A 15,286-nucleotide genomic window follows, 5' to 3' on the forward strand; every position below is an offset into this window, starting at 1 on the left:
GTGTTTCTCAATCAATGGTATGAGTACCCTTAGGGTACTTGAGAGAAGTCCAGGGTTCATCAACACAACTGAAATTTGGAGAAAACTGAATGTTTGTTTTAAGTTTTACAGCATTTTTATTATTTTTGTACTTTTTACACCCAAAAATTTCATCTTTCGCCCAGCTACAATTAAGTTGTTTAAACAAATGTGTGGCAATGGTAGAAAAAAATTGTGTGTGTCTGAAAACTGTAGGTACTGGGGGTACTTATAATTTTTTTAAGAGGTACTTTATTAAAAAAAAGGTTGAGAAACACTGCTGTAGCCTCCAAGTCATATGCTGGTCAAGTGTTTTTGTCACCCTTTAGTGGACACACCAGGTAAAGACATAAATTGGCTGTCTTCAGGGTCACAGATTATTTCAATTATGTACAAGATCTATTGGCTTGATGGTAATAACTGACTCAAACGTCTCGCATGGTGCAGCCACAGGAGGAGGGACAAAGACACATTTGGTCCATGAATTATAGATATATTGGGATTCACCAGATGTGCATTTAAAGATAAATAGCTTCTGTTTGGTATATAGTAGGTAGATCTTGGAAAATGCTCATTGTCTACTGGAATGCAGTTCCTCTCTGCTGAACGTATCATCAGTAAACCTGTTGTGCCTTGTTGTCTCTCATTCATTAGGTGCAGTTTACAAATAACACATGACATGATGCCCAAGGTACTGCCAATGCCGATCCAAACCAGGAAAAAAATCCAGCCAGGCTTATGAGGTTTGCAGCTTCCAGCTGCCCCAAAATCAGAAATTATCATGGAAAGGGGAAGAAATTCAAACAGAATCCTGAGCTCATTTTCAAAGGTTCCCTGAAGCTGACAGGCAGCGAGGAAAATTGCTGTTTTCTCTTAATCTAGGCTGGAGATAAGGTAAATACATCTATTATGCTTGTATAGATAAGTCAGTTCAAGAGAAAAAGAGCTATGGGCATGTTATAATAGGCTTGATGAATGTGTCACCCCAAGAGCTAACCCAATGTTTGCATGGTATAAATCCTCTGAAGCTAACCCAGTATTTGCACTCTGAAGTGGTACAAAGGCCAGGGGACTCCATCAAATGGCTCAGCAGAGTTAAAACTCCTGGATCAGGACTGGTCATTTTCTGATGCAAATAAATTGGATGGGGCTAGATACACTTAAGGGAAAACTCATTAAAGGCGGCAAACCAGGAGCGGCGGCTGCTCTATCAACACAGCTGCAGATATGGTGATGTGTAGTTGCACAAATCCAATGTGCCTCGGGAAGGCAGCTGCGCATGCCCCATGCAGAGCACAAAAAGAACTGGCTGAATCCCTGCAAGGGTGCTCAAGCAATGAGCTTGTCCAGTTACAGAGGAATTTGCACCCAGTGGAGTGACTGGGTTTTCCATAAGAATGACCATACTGGGTCAGACCAAAGGTCCATCTAGTCCAGTATCCTGTCTGCTGACAGTGGCCAATTCCAGGTGCCCTAGAGAGAGGGAACGCAACAGGGAATCCTCACGTGATCCCTCTCCTGTCATCTATTTCCAGACAAACAGAGGCTAGGGACACCATTCCTACCCATCCTGGCTAATAGCCAGTGATGGACCTAACCTCCATGAATTTACCCAGTTCTTTTTTGAACCCTGTTAAAGTCCTGGTCTCCACAACATCCTCTGTCAAGGAGTTCCACAAGGTGACTGTGTGCTACATGAAGAAAAACTTCTTTTTGTCTGTTTTAAACCTGCTCTGTGTCTTGTAGTGTGGAGTAGCTGCTGGGAGTATCTGAGAAATGACCGAATATTTAATCATTGGTAGTGAGGCTTACAGACTGGAACAAATACTCTCCCTGCACAAGTAGGTACGTCTAGACTACAGGCTTTTGTTGACAGAAGCTTTGTCGACAGATACTGTTGACAAAGCCTCTGTCGACAAAGAGCATCTAGAATACAGCCAGTTCTGTTGACAAAGCAAACCACTTTTTTGACAGAGAGTGTCTAGACGCTCTCTTTTGAAAAAGCAGAGTGTGGATGCAATAGCACCTTTTGTCGACAGAACTCTGTGAACAAAAGCCATTATTCCTCATAGAATCATAGAATAATAGGACTGGAAGGGACCTCAAGAGGTCATCGAGTCCAGCCCCCCGCCCTCAAGGCAGGACCACGCTCCGTCTACACCATCCCTGACAGATGTCTATCTAACCTGTTCTTAAATATCTCCAGAGAGGGAGATTCCACCACCTCCCTTGGCAATTTATTCCAATATTTGACCACCCTGACAGTTAGGAATTTTTTCCTAATGTCCAATCTAAACCTCCCCTGCTGCACTTTAAGCCCATTACTCCTTGTCCTGTCCTCAGAAACCAAGAGGAATAAATTTTCTCCTTCCTCCTTGTGATACCCTTTTAGATATTTGAAAACTGCTATCATGTCCCCCCTTAATCTTCTTTTTTCCAAACTAAACAAGCCCAGTTCATGAAGCCTGGCTTCATAGGTCATGTTCTCTAAACCTTTAATCATTCTTGTCGCTCTTCTCTGTACCCTTTCCAATTTCTCCACATCTTTCTTGAAATGTGGCACCCAGAACTGGACACAGTACTCCAGCTGAGGCCTAACTAGTGCAGAGTAGAGCGGCAGAATGACTTCCCGAGTTTTGCTTACAACACACCTGTTAATACAACCTAAAATCATATTTGCTTTTTTTGCAACAGCATCACACTGTTGACTCATATTCAACTTGTGGTCCACTATGACCCCTAGATCCCTTTCCGCCATGCTCCTTCCTAGACAGTCGCTTCCCATCTTGTATGTATGGAACTGATTGTTCCTTCCTAAGTGGAGCACTTTGCATTTCTCTTTATTAAACCTCATCCTGTTTACCTCTGACCATTTCTCTAACTTGCTAAGGTCATTTTGAATTATGTCCCTATCCTCCAAAGAAGTTGCAACCCCACCCAGTTTGGTATCATCTGCAAACTAGAATGAGGTTTACCACCGTCTACAAAACTGCCACGTTCTGTTGACTTACTGTCGACAGAACTCGGCAGTAGTGTAGATGCAGGTATAGTTTTGTTGACAAACGTCCACTTTTGTCGACAAAACCCTGTAGTCTAGACACACCCTTAGAGAACAAGGGCAATGTTTTACCACCCTGAAACATGCTGAGCAATCCCTGACCACTGCAGTAGCTCCACTGGTACTCATTGGGGCTTTTCATTCTGAAAAATTGTGGTAGGATTTGGCCCAATGGGACTCTTTACGGAGGAAGGTAGAGAATAACTAAGGAGTACAGGATCTGGTTCCACAACCTCACCCTACAGCTCTTACGTGGTACCAGATGCTATTTATTCCTTCACATCAGATCTTCTGAGGTCGGTCTCTCTTACTATCCATCCATGATGCACCTGGTTCACCATCCCCTCTAACTTTAAGCTCCGCATATTTCTGTGGGAAGTATCCAAATGGCTCTGCCCACTGAGCCAAAGCGCCTCATTTTTTGTGGCAACGCAGAGTTCTTATGCTTTGCTTCTTTTCTTAAATTTCAAGCAACTATTGAAATCCTGTTTGGCAAACTGTGAAAGGAGCTTGCGGTGGCAGTTCCTGCATATTTCACTAGTAACTCTTCCATGGACCTGCTGCCTGAGAAAACACTTGTGGAAGTGGCCGAAATGTTTTTCCTTACAATGCGTTCGGCCATTCATTTAATGGGAGACACATGGGTGCCAGTATAGTCCCATTTCAGAGATTGTGTTTGTACAGTGTGCTGAGATGGACCCATTAAAAGAGCTGCTTAGTTAGCCAGTTCATACATTTTGCCACGCATTAACATTATTTCCCTCCCTCTCTAATAGCTGTAGATCTGCGGATGTTTACCTAGACAGTTGGGGTTGGAGGAATGACTTTGCATATTACGCTAAATCCTGCTAGACTGTACCAGGCTAAAACCAACAGGTGGAAAGAACTGTGGATTTCAGTCCCTTATTTACAAGACCCTTGCCCATACAGAGTTCTGCATCACCCTTTTGTTAGCATGCTGCGGCCTTATATTAACACTAAGACCATGGGGTAAAGATGCCCCTGGAACAAGTAAAATGGAAATAAAAAGGATTAATGCAATAGAGTAAGTGAAGTTGTCACTCCTCTCTTCATTCACTTGCCACCTTAAACTCCACTACTTCTGGGACAACCGTAAGAAAGGAGTTACTTCTCTTTTCTAATAGTTTTTTTAAAAAGGGACTTTTTTTTGTCCCAACCCTGGTATTTCTCAGTGAGTTTTATTTTGCATGTGTCTATCAGTGCTTGGTTTGCCTCTGTTATGCACTCTACTTTGTCACCATTACATACATTATAAAGGGAAATTTTACACCTGGGCCTGATCTTCATGCGGGGTGGAGAGGCCACAATTCCTGTTGCCATGGCAATGGTAGGACAATTAGGTTTCCAAGACACAACCTATTCCTTAAGGTATTTTGACTAATGTGTCTTCAACACGGCACTGCAGGAAGGCTTGGCAAGCTGTGTTTAAAAGCAGGATGCCCATGACCGGCTAATATTTTCTTAAACTTGAGGGCTACGTCTACACTGGCACCCTTTTCCGGAAATGCTTAAAACGGAAAACTTTTCCATTATAAGCATTTTCAGAAAAAGCGTGTCTACATTGACAGGATGCTTTTCCGGAAAAGCACTTTTTGCGGAAAAGCGTCCGTGCCAATGTAGACGCGCTTTTCCGCAAAAAAGCTCCGATCGCCATTTTCGCAATTGGGGCTTTTTTGCAGAAAAGAAATCTGGGCTGTCTATACTGGCCCTTTTCCGGAACAGTTTTCCGGAAAAGGACTTTTGCCCAAACGGGAGCAGCATAGTTTTTCTGGAAAAACACTGACGATTTTACATTAGATCGTCAGTGCTTTTTCCGGAAATTCAAGGGGCCAGTTTAGACAGCTGGCAAGTTATTCCTGAAAAGCAGCTGATTTTCTGGAATAAGTGGCCAGTGTAGACACAGACGAGTTGTCTTGTTTAGACAGGAAATTGTGTTGGCCAACATGTTGACCACAACCTATTTTCCTTGTCCCAACGCGCGTGCATACTTTGGACGTGTGCTGCTTCTGCAAACTAGTCCTGATGTTATAAATAGTTTTATCAATGGCCTCATTGTCCATTGTAACACTCTTTGCTTACCACCTTAGAAGAATCCCAAGATGGACACGTGCTACCCAATAATTTAAGAGGTTATGGTGGAACTTAAGGGGATTTCACCAAATAAAAATACAATAATAGTCTGAGGGGATTGTTGCCAAAGATTCTGGACTCTCTGCCTTTAGGGTCAGAGTCGGGGGAAATCAGACAGAGGATTACTAGTCCTCAATTGTCCAGCATGTAAGGTGAGCAGAGTTATAAACCACAGTCACATGTGTGACTGCAAGCCATGGCCCTTGATGTGGGGTGTCTGGCTGGGCCTGGCAGTCATGGAATCCCAACAAGAGAATTTGCTAAGCCCAGGTGACTAAGCAAGTATTCCTCATGGGGCTCCAAAATAGCACACCCCACAGCAACTATTCTCCAAGCCTTTGAAGGCTTTAGCTTCAGTTTCCCCAAGCCTGTACAGTTCCCAGTCTGCTCTATAGCCCAGAATCTCTGCAGTGTTCTGTGGTATAAGCTCCACCCATGACACTGGGGTTTTGACAGAGCTACAACGAGCCACTCAATTAGCCCAGGGCTGTACCAGCACTAGGGGGGGGGGATTCTCCCCCCGCATCTCAATGCCATTTATGCATTTCCTGAATGATGGCTATGGAGTGGAAGGAGTAAATAACGTCCTTTTGATTGGCGCATCACAGTGATGCTGAGGAATGTGAGATGGAAAAATGGCCCTCCACTGTAGATTTTGTTTGCTTTTCTTTTTCCAAAGTGGTGGATGAAGGTGGGCTGTCCGTGGTTAAACTAATGTGTCCCTGAGTGAATCTTGGTCCCCAGTGGAAGACCGTGAGACCAGGTTTTCACCATTTTAAACACAGCTCTCTGTGGCTTTACTTGCTAAATTGGATGCTATTTGAAATTCAAGTTTATGGAATAAATTTACTAGTCTCTTGCCTGGAATATTTGTCACTGTTACAGCTATACATTATTTATTGCTAAACTTATTTACAGTCTCTCTGCTTGGAAGGAAAGCAGCATGAGAGCTAAGAACATTATTGTGGGCTGGTATGAGACAGCACCAGAATCTGGGAATTATTCTGATGCTTAGTATCAAAAGTCGTCATTTAGGTACCAATGGTGCAATAACCCATCTTGGCTGATACAGTACCAGCTACATCCCCCAAAAGCTCCCCATGTGTATAATCCTAGCTAAGGAGCCAGTTGGGTCCATTTATGTGATGGGGAGGGGGGTTGTGACGAAAGGAGTGTGAGAATGTTACACCTCTGCAAATGGGCACATCTGAAGTCTCCCCATGCCCTGGAGTGATGGAAGTCCACCCTAGCACCCCTACGGTACAAGACTCTCCTAAGGCAGTGTGGTTATGATTGGAGTGGCTGACCAATAGGGAGAGCTGTAGAAGTGGGAATGTATATAACTCACTGATCAGTCTCTTGTTTAGTTCAAGCTATGGAGACTCATGCCTTTAACTGTGGAGGTCCTCCGTTCAATCCGAAGGGCCAGCAATAATGGCAGCTGTCATGCATGCTTTGGCCCATGCCAAAAATCCTCTTGAGTTGTACTAACCTTGCTCTGGGTGAAAAACTGAGTCAGAGACATGCAGATGGTCAAAGACAGTAATTTTGCCTTAAAATGTGCCCAAATGAAACCTGTTGGCTCAGTTACTTGATGAATGGTGTTCAGGTTCCTTCACTATGGAGACCGCAGACACCAGTTTGGTCAGGATTTTAGTGTGAGGAAGTCTTGCTGAGGTCAAGTATCAGAGGGGTAGCTGTGTTAGTCTGGATCTGCAATAGTGACAAGGAGTCCTGTGGCACCTTATAGACTAACAGATGTATTGGAGCATTAGCCTTCGTGGGCAAAGACCCACTTTGTCAGATGCTTGCATCTTCGTGGTCTTTGCCCACGAAAGCTTATGCTCCAATACATCTGTTAGTCTATAAGGGTGCCACAGGACTCCTTGTCGCTTTTACCGAGGTCAGTATATAAATGCCTGTTGTAGAAAGCCAAGACACAGTGTGGGCTCCCCAGAAGCAAAATCTCAGAACCACAGAAATTATCTGCTCACTTCTGGTCCTTCCTGGCTGAGTCAGGTGGTCCTAAGTTCTCATCCGGCCTTGGACCTATCCTGCTGCCTTTGGGTTTTTTTTCTTCCTCTGTAAAATGAAAGTGATACTAGTTGCCCACCTACCTCTCCGGGGCATTGTGTGGATTAATTAGATAGTGTCTGTTCAGTGCTTTGAGCAGACAAGCACTATAAAAATGCTAAGTATTCTAATTTAATCCTGCTCTGGGCTGTGATAGTGAGAGTCTTATGTCTCCCTTGATTCGTACGAGTGGGAGTGCCAGCCAAATGGCTTTTCTGACATTCTTGGCTGAGAATCCATGCGCAGTGACTCAAACCTGATGCATACGTTAGTTCTCTGGCATGGTGGCCCTCGTGCCCATCTGTCAACATGGCAAAGTTCCCCCTCACAAGTGTGCTGTGTCGGTTTCAGTAGCTCAGAAGTGCCGACAGAAAGAGTGGAGTGAGTTCGCGAGAACTTCTCAAGTTTTCAGCGAGAAGCACTTCAAGGTGACCAGCCATATCCATGCAGAGTTATGCGCCTCGTTTAGGCCCTATCCCTGTAACACTCCAGCAACAGCCTCTGTGGGAAAGACAAAACCAATATGTTAAAGAATCTGCAGCTGTCAAGCGATGCACAAGCAGACCCTGTTCGCTGTGAGATCTCGGCATCCGAGACCTATCTTACTCTTTTATCATTTGGTCTTTACTCATTTTTAGTTAGATATAAAGAGAGAACAACATTTTGCAAAGTAGTACTATGGTACTACTGCAGCATTTCTAACCCATAGGAATATAGGGAGCCTATTGAACCTACCTGTGGTGCAGACCAGTCTCTGATACAATATTGAGCTGGATCTCATCCACATTGGCAGTTTCCATGTTCCTAATGGAGGATCAGAGCCCCATTGTGCTAGGAACTAGACAGAAAAGTAACAGAAAGGGCCATCTCTGCCCCACAAAGTGTTTTCAGAGTTGATGAATTTGGGCTCCTCAGCTTGAGACAGGAAGTTCTCAGCGTCCATCCTCTGAAAATCAGCTGCCCCCTATCAAACCCCCCAAAGGACTAGTTGCTTTTGAAAATCTGGGCCTATGTATTGAAGAACCTGAAGCTGATTATCTTTGTGGAGTAATAAACAAATAGTTGTATGGAGATACTTATTTAAAGGGACAAAATTAAAATGGACAGACACAGGCTACTGCTACATTTGAGCTGAGAGACTTGATTCCCAATTTGCTTAGACATACTGGCAATCACTTGGCTCAAGTGAGAATCTGAAAATAGCAATGGGGCCAGGTTAGCACAGGCAGTTGCTCAGACTAGCTACCCCTAATACCTACCCATCTGGACCTGCTGATGAGTAGTTAGACAGCTATTTTAGCATGCTAGAGCTCAAGGAAACATAGAACACTAGGACTGGAAGGGACCTCAAGAGGTCATCAAATCCAGTCCCCTGCCCTCAGGACAGGACCAAGTACTGTCTACATCATCCCTTATAGATGTCTGTCTAACCTGCTCTTAAATATCTCCAGTGATGGAGATTCCACAACCTCCGTAAGAAATTTATTCCAGTGTTTAACCACTCTGGGTATGTCTACACTACCCTCCTATTTCGAAACTAGGAAGCCTAGTTCGAACTACTAGTTCGTGCCGCGAATGAGCGGGGATTTAAAAATGGCGGCGCCCCGCTTATGCAAATGAAGCCCGGGAAATTCAAATCCCGGGCTTCATTTGCAATTGCGGTATGCCTACATTACCCCGCTAGTTCGAACTAGCGGGGTAGTGTAGACATACCCTCTGATAGTTAGGAAGTTTTTCCTAATGTCCAACCTAAACCTCCCTTGCTGCAGTTTAAGCCCATTGCTTCTTGTCCTATCATCAGAGGCCAAAGAGAACAATTTTTCTCCCTCCTCCCTGTGACACCCTTTTAGATACTTGAAAATCACTATCATGTCACCTCTCAGTCTTCTCTTTTCTAAACTAAACAAGCCCAATTTCTTCAGTCTTCCCTCATTGCTCATGTTCTCTAGACCTTTAGTCATTTTTGTTGTTCTTCTCTGGACCTTCTCCAATTCCTCCACATCTTTCTTGAAATGTGGTGCTCAGAACTGGACACAATACTCCAACTGAGGCTTAATCAGGGCAGAGTAGAGCAGAAAATGACTTCTCATGTCTTGCTCGCAACACTCTTGTTAATACCGCCCAGAATCATGTTTGCTTTTTTTGCCACAGTGTCACACTGTTGACTCATGCTTCACTTATGGTCCACTATGACTCCTAGATACCTTTCAGCAGTACTCTTTCCTGGACAGTCACTTCCCATTCTGTATGTATGAAACTGATTAGCAGTTAGCAGAGTTAGTTCAGCTATGGGAACATGTACACTAGTGGTGACTTGCACCTTCCAGCTGAAATATAGATGTTGCTTTAAAGAATCCATCATTCTAACTTAAACCACTATAGCTAAGCTACAAAACCATTGTGGTCACTCCCTATTAAACCACGGAATGGTGGCATGGGCCATATAATCATTTATGCTTCTTTCATGTGGCTTTATCTTGTATTATACTGAAGAACTAGAAATACCTGGTGTTGATTAATTTTTGCTGCTTTTGCCTTTTTTTTTATCTGAAGAATTTGCTTATATTGACTGTTTCCAGCAACATTCCCCAGAACAGCCCAACCCATGAACAAGACAACAACCAAACATACAAGCGCAGGCTGCCTCTACTTTGTGCTAAACACATCCGGTTCTAAAATAAATAGCTGTGTGAGTCCCATCTCGCTCCATGTTTTGGATGTTGTTGCTTTTCCCCAGAATGGAATGGGGAGATGTGGCAGAGAGGAGGAGAAGTAGTACGGCTGGTAAGAGAAAATAACCTCTGTGGGGTGAAATGCTCTTTGAAAAAGCAACCCGTGTCATTAATGAATTGCATTGTGTACTTTGTTTCTAGGTCATCGACATCAGGTGTCTCTTTGTTGCCCTCTGTTGGCTATAGAGATGTTTGAGGTTTGCTACCGCTTTCAAGCAAATGGCCGTCTTGTCTTTTCCCTTGAGGAGTACAACTTCACAGAGGTCCTAGGTTCAGTCCCCAGATAAGCTGGTAGGAGAGTGTTCCCATAATGTTAGGAAAAAAAGGAACAAGGATGGAAGAAATAGGAACTGAAGCCAAACTCAGAGCCAAATATACCCCATTTGTTCCCTCTGAAGTAAGTGGGATTTGGGTCTTAAACCAAAACTGATCTCGGCGGGGCTACAATACCAATGTACACCTCTGGTCCTGTGTTTTTCTTTTTGTTTTCCAGTTCTTCAGTACTACCTGGCTATGACCAAGGCCAGAAGGAGGAACAAAAGCCTCCAGTCAAGATGCTCGTTTGGAATGGAAATCACACAAGCAAAGAATTTCTTATGCGTTTTTATTCAGCACTTCCTTCATTCAAGCTAGAAAGACCAAAGAGCTGCACTGAACCCAAGAATACCTTTGGAGGGTCACCTATTACTACAAGGAGCAGTTAAACTATACACCAGGAGATAGGCAAGCCTTTCTATCCAGCCCACGGCACGCCCCACTAGACTCACAGGGAGCAAGCAGCCCCAGATCTCAGAGTGGCTGGGTGTTCCATCTCCCCCTCTGCACCAGGGGAAGGGGAGAGGGGCAAGCTTCATGTGCGGTGAACCCCCTCCTTCACCCAAACTCCCCCGCAAACCCTACACCTTCTCCTGCACCCCAATCCCTTACCCCGAGCTCCCTTCTGCACCTAACCTCTGTCCCAGACCCCTCACTTCCTCCATACAAAAGTGTAGCCCTCGACCACATACCAAAATTTTGGAGTGCCCCCCCCCCATCAAAAATTATTGCCCACCCCTGTTATACACTTTAGAGCGCTTTACAGATTACCCCCACCAAAAAAAATCCAGGCTGTTGCTTTATGTTGACAAGCCAAGTGTGTGTATGATTTTAACCAAGGAAGAATATTAAAATGTAAAAATCTGTTCCTTAAAAAGGTAAGAAACTAGAAGATTTTGGTGGTGGAGAAGCATTAACTCATCTGTCTGTAATTCTTCCTCAGTAATTGGCAAACCATATATACTACCCTGCATTAAATCAGGCACCTCGGTTAATATCTGCTCAGCCTAATCTCAGATTATATTAATCACAAATGAATATTACTTTGCTTTTCTTCATGCAGAAAGGATCAATATTGTAATTACAACCAGTTTAATAATGTGCCTTTTATCTTTCTTTTAATAGGGCTTGCTAGTTTATTTAGATGCAAACATCTAAGGATTTTTTATATTCCCCAAGAGCACTTCCTCTTTTAAATACTTAGTGATACACTTACTTTAAAGCAATATGCAGTAGAAGCAGAGCTAGCATGAAATTACATTGGATCTCCAGAGCTTTGCAGTTATATAAGAACTCTTAGCCTATTCAGTTAATTAATGGAATATGTACTGTAGGGTTCTGAAGTTACTTTTTTACCAGTACAAAGTTCTTTAACTGACCCGTGTCTGTGGACTGTTTTTTATCATTTGTTCAGGCCAGAGGAAGAGGGTTTTTATGTGTGTGTTTGTAGCTTGGCTGGGGGATGAGCAGAAAGTATTGTTGTGAGGGATTTTTCCCTTTAATCAAATGTCATACTGTATTCCTTCTGACACTGCAACTAATAATATACATACTAGAAGATTTACCCAGCATTGCTCGGGTCCTTAAATCAATCAAATGTTGTTTTTGGAAAACAAAATGCAGTCCTGGATGGTGAGGGTGTGCCCCCAAACAGGCCCTATCGCCTGCCTGGCGATTCTGTCTGGTTTTATGAGACAAAATCCCATTCGAGGCACATCCCATTTTCCTGGCACAACTAAACCCTGACCTTGCTTTCAGTTATGATAAGAGGAAGCTGTGCCCCGAATGCGGTGCTGTGCCCCTCAATGACCATGTATGTTCCTAGACCACATAGTCCAGGAACAGGGAGGTCTGGCGGTGGCGCAGGAGTGCTATAGGGGACACCAGCGACTCAGCCGGGAGCCCCAGTGTGTGTGGGAGGGAGTGGGGGACTGGGTAGCACAGCAGGGAGCTCTGGCCCCAGCCCTGGAAGCAGCAAGGGAGCTCCGGCCCCGGCTGCATACCTCTGGCTCCAGCCACGGAGCCTGGCAGCTGCAAAGCTCTGTCTCTCCACCCCAACCACACACCCCGGCCAAAGAGCAAGACACCTGCAGAGTTCTGCCCCAGCTATTGTGTCCTGCCAAGGTGCTCCAGCAGTCGGGTAGCAGTGGGGGCAGGCTGGCACCCTAACCCGGTGGCAACCTGGGTTAGGAGAAGAGGGACCTTCCCTGGTCTGACAAATCGCCTCTTTCAGGACCAGTCAGGTCCCGAAGGTGCCAGAGCAGTGAGATCTAATCTGTATATAGTTGGCTTTTTTACATCTTTCTTCTAAGAGAATAAAGAGAATGAGGGTTTCCTGGATTCTAATCCAGGCTCTGATACAGACTATTATCTTTGGCAAGGGATTTCAACTACTCTGTATTGTTTTATCCATCTTTAAAACACAGGACAGAGTTATACAAATGATTGATGGAAAAGAGCTGTAATATTAGATCATCGAGGCCCCTTGGTGGCCAGCACAGGGACGCTGGGTATAATAACGCTGTGCCTCACCGTGGCGTTTAACAAATATTGATGAATTAATTTTCAATCCCCTCCAATGAAGAGTGACACAGAATTGCAAAGTGTTGCTGCTTCCTTCTTTTCCGTTCTAGACCAGTGTTTCTCAGGGTGGTCTGCGAAACCACTTTGAGAAACATGATATTGGGCCATGCCGGTTTGTTTGCTTACCGGCACCGTGGCCATGGAGCCTCACAGCTCCAATTGGCTCCAGTTTGCCATTTGCAGCCAATGGGAGCTGCAGGAAGCAATAAGGGCCAGGCTCCCCTTGGCTACAAATGGTAAACCAGGGCCAATGGGAGCCAGGAGGCTCAGTGGCCCAGGTGCCAGTAAGTAAACAAACCGGTGCAGCCAGTTTCTCAAAGTGGTTTCGCAGACCATTTTGAGAAACATTGATCTAGACACATCACATTGATTAGGTTGGGAAGAAGAATAAAACATTAAGGCTTGCTTGTATCACAACTCATGCGAGCATGCTAAATAACAGTGTCGTAGTTCTTTGGATTAGGTATTTGTTCCTTCTTATTCTCCCTTTGCTAAATGGAAATGAAATTCCAGACTATGTAAGTCAGTTGGCTACTTGTAACAGAAATGGGTGCAGTGCGGATATTGGTGTAATTTGTGGTCACTGAAGAGACCACTACTTCATGGAAGTGCTTTTATTCTAAGAAAAAAGGTGCCAGTACTCTGGAACAAAGTTGTGGAGAAAAAAAGTCGCGGCCCCTTTAAGAGCCAGAATTCTGCTCTGGCAGCCGGAAAAAAAAAACGTGCACCCCCTGCAGGGTTCTGTCAGGAGCTGAGCCGCCCCAGGAAACCAGGTGCCGGTACACAGGGGAAATGCCTTTCTTTTCCTTTGGGCTGGGAAAATAGGTGACGGTACGTCATTCCGAGCTGTACCGTCACAAAAAAGCACTGCTTCATGGTATCAGTAGTTCTTTCTAGGAGAGTTTCCTCCTGGGCACTTATATATCAATGATCCCTGATTGTTCAAGCCATTAGCACCTTTCACCATCACACCACTGAGCACTGCTGCCAGGAACTGTTCATAACTGTTTCTCCTCAGGAATAATCGTGCTACAGTCCTCGGAGGAGCGAGTCCTGTAAAGGGCTTTAGAATGGCGGCAGAAGTCTGGATTCCAATCAGATTCTAGATCTGACCTTCATGACTTAGGCCTTTCTCTCCTCAGCAAGAGCTACTTGGGGGATGCCAGAGGTATCTCTGGCCACTGAGCTTACGGCCTGTATTTAAACCTCTCTTTTTACAAACTAATTTATAACTACAATGATTTGAAAATGTCTTAGAATCATAGAATACTAGAACAGGAAGGGACCTCGAGAGGTCATCAAGTCCAGTCCCCTTCCCTCACGGTAGGGGCAAGCACAAGTTAGATGATCTCTGATAGATATCTATCTAACCTGCTCGTAAATATTTCCAGTAGCGGAGATTCCCTAGGCAATTTATTCCAGTACTTAACCACCCTGACTGTTAGGTGTAGGTTGGATGTCAGAGAAAACTTCCTAAGTTCCATCTAAACTTCTTTTTCTTAACCAAAAGAAGTTATTTATGTCCTTTTTTTCCCATAAATAATTACAGAAATACTTGCTAAAAACAAACCGGTGAAAAAAATGTTTTCTCAGGAATTTTTCTCTCCTTTTTTTTTTTTTTTGGGCAGATACATATTTCCTGCCAACACTATTTTTAGTGCAGCTTTTTAACTCCATTGAGGAGTTCCTCTCGTCAGTAAAAATGTACTGTGTGTGAGGGGATTGAGTGAGGGTCCTCTGGCACAAGGCCAGAGGGGTGGAGCCAAACTGGTACCTTGAAATTGATGGTCCTGTCCCTTTCTGACAGCAGCATCAGTAAAGAGGCAGTCAACCAGGCAAAGCAAAGGTAGAGTTCCACATCCAGATTTCAACCAAGTGTTCGAGTTGGGATTTCCAGCTGGGATAGGCCATCTCTGGCAGATAATAAAATAATAAAACCTCCCTGGTCACAGCCCCAAAAGGGTTTTCTTCTGAAAATCTTGAGAGAGTGCAGAAAAAAAGGAGACTGGAAAACAGACTGCACTCTTGTGCTCTGGAGATGTATTATTAATAGACTCTATAATTCTCATTCCCTCTCCTAAGCCTTTGACTGTTGTCAGAGATTCTGCCCATCTGAGAAGTTCTGGTATCAGAACTCTGCGCTGTTGTGTGGCTGTCGGCAGTTTCTTGTTACTTGGGAGAAAAAAAGGCAATTTTTCCTTTAATTTCAGTGGGGGAAATCCTCATTTCCCCATCGTAATCTTATTTTCCCCACCTTTTTCCAACAGGTAAAAAGGGAAGCAAGGGTAAATGTGTTTTCCCGCCATTTTTTACATGAAATACTGTTCAGAAGAGCCTGGTTTACTATGCAATCGAG

The 15,286-nt window shown here is 44.2% G+C and overlaps 1 long non-coding RNA gene across 1 annotated transcript; it reads left to right on the plus strand.

Moving 5' to 3' along the window:
- The first annotated feature begins 677 nt into the window (after positions 1-677).
- Positions 678-12,571, plus strand: LOC142830279 (uncharacterized). Its single transcript, XR_016350124.1, has 3 exons — positions 678-912; positions 10,174-10,429; positions 10,526-12,571. It is a non-coding gene; the product is annotated as an uncharacterized LOC142830279 (long non-coding RNA).
- Positions 12,572-15,286: the final 2,715 nt, after the last annotated feature.

This window comes from Pelodiscus sinensis, chromosome 7, assembly GCF_052426305.1.
Source record: "Pelodiscus sinensis isolate ZL-2025 chromosome 7, ASM5242630v1, whole genome shotgun sequence".
NCBI classification, from domain to species: domain Eukaryota; kingdom Metazoa; phylum Chordata; order Testudines; family Trionychidae; genus Pelodiscus; species Pelodiscus sinensis.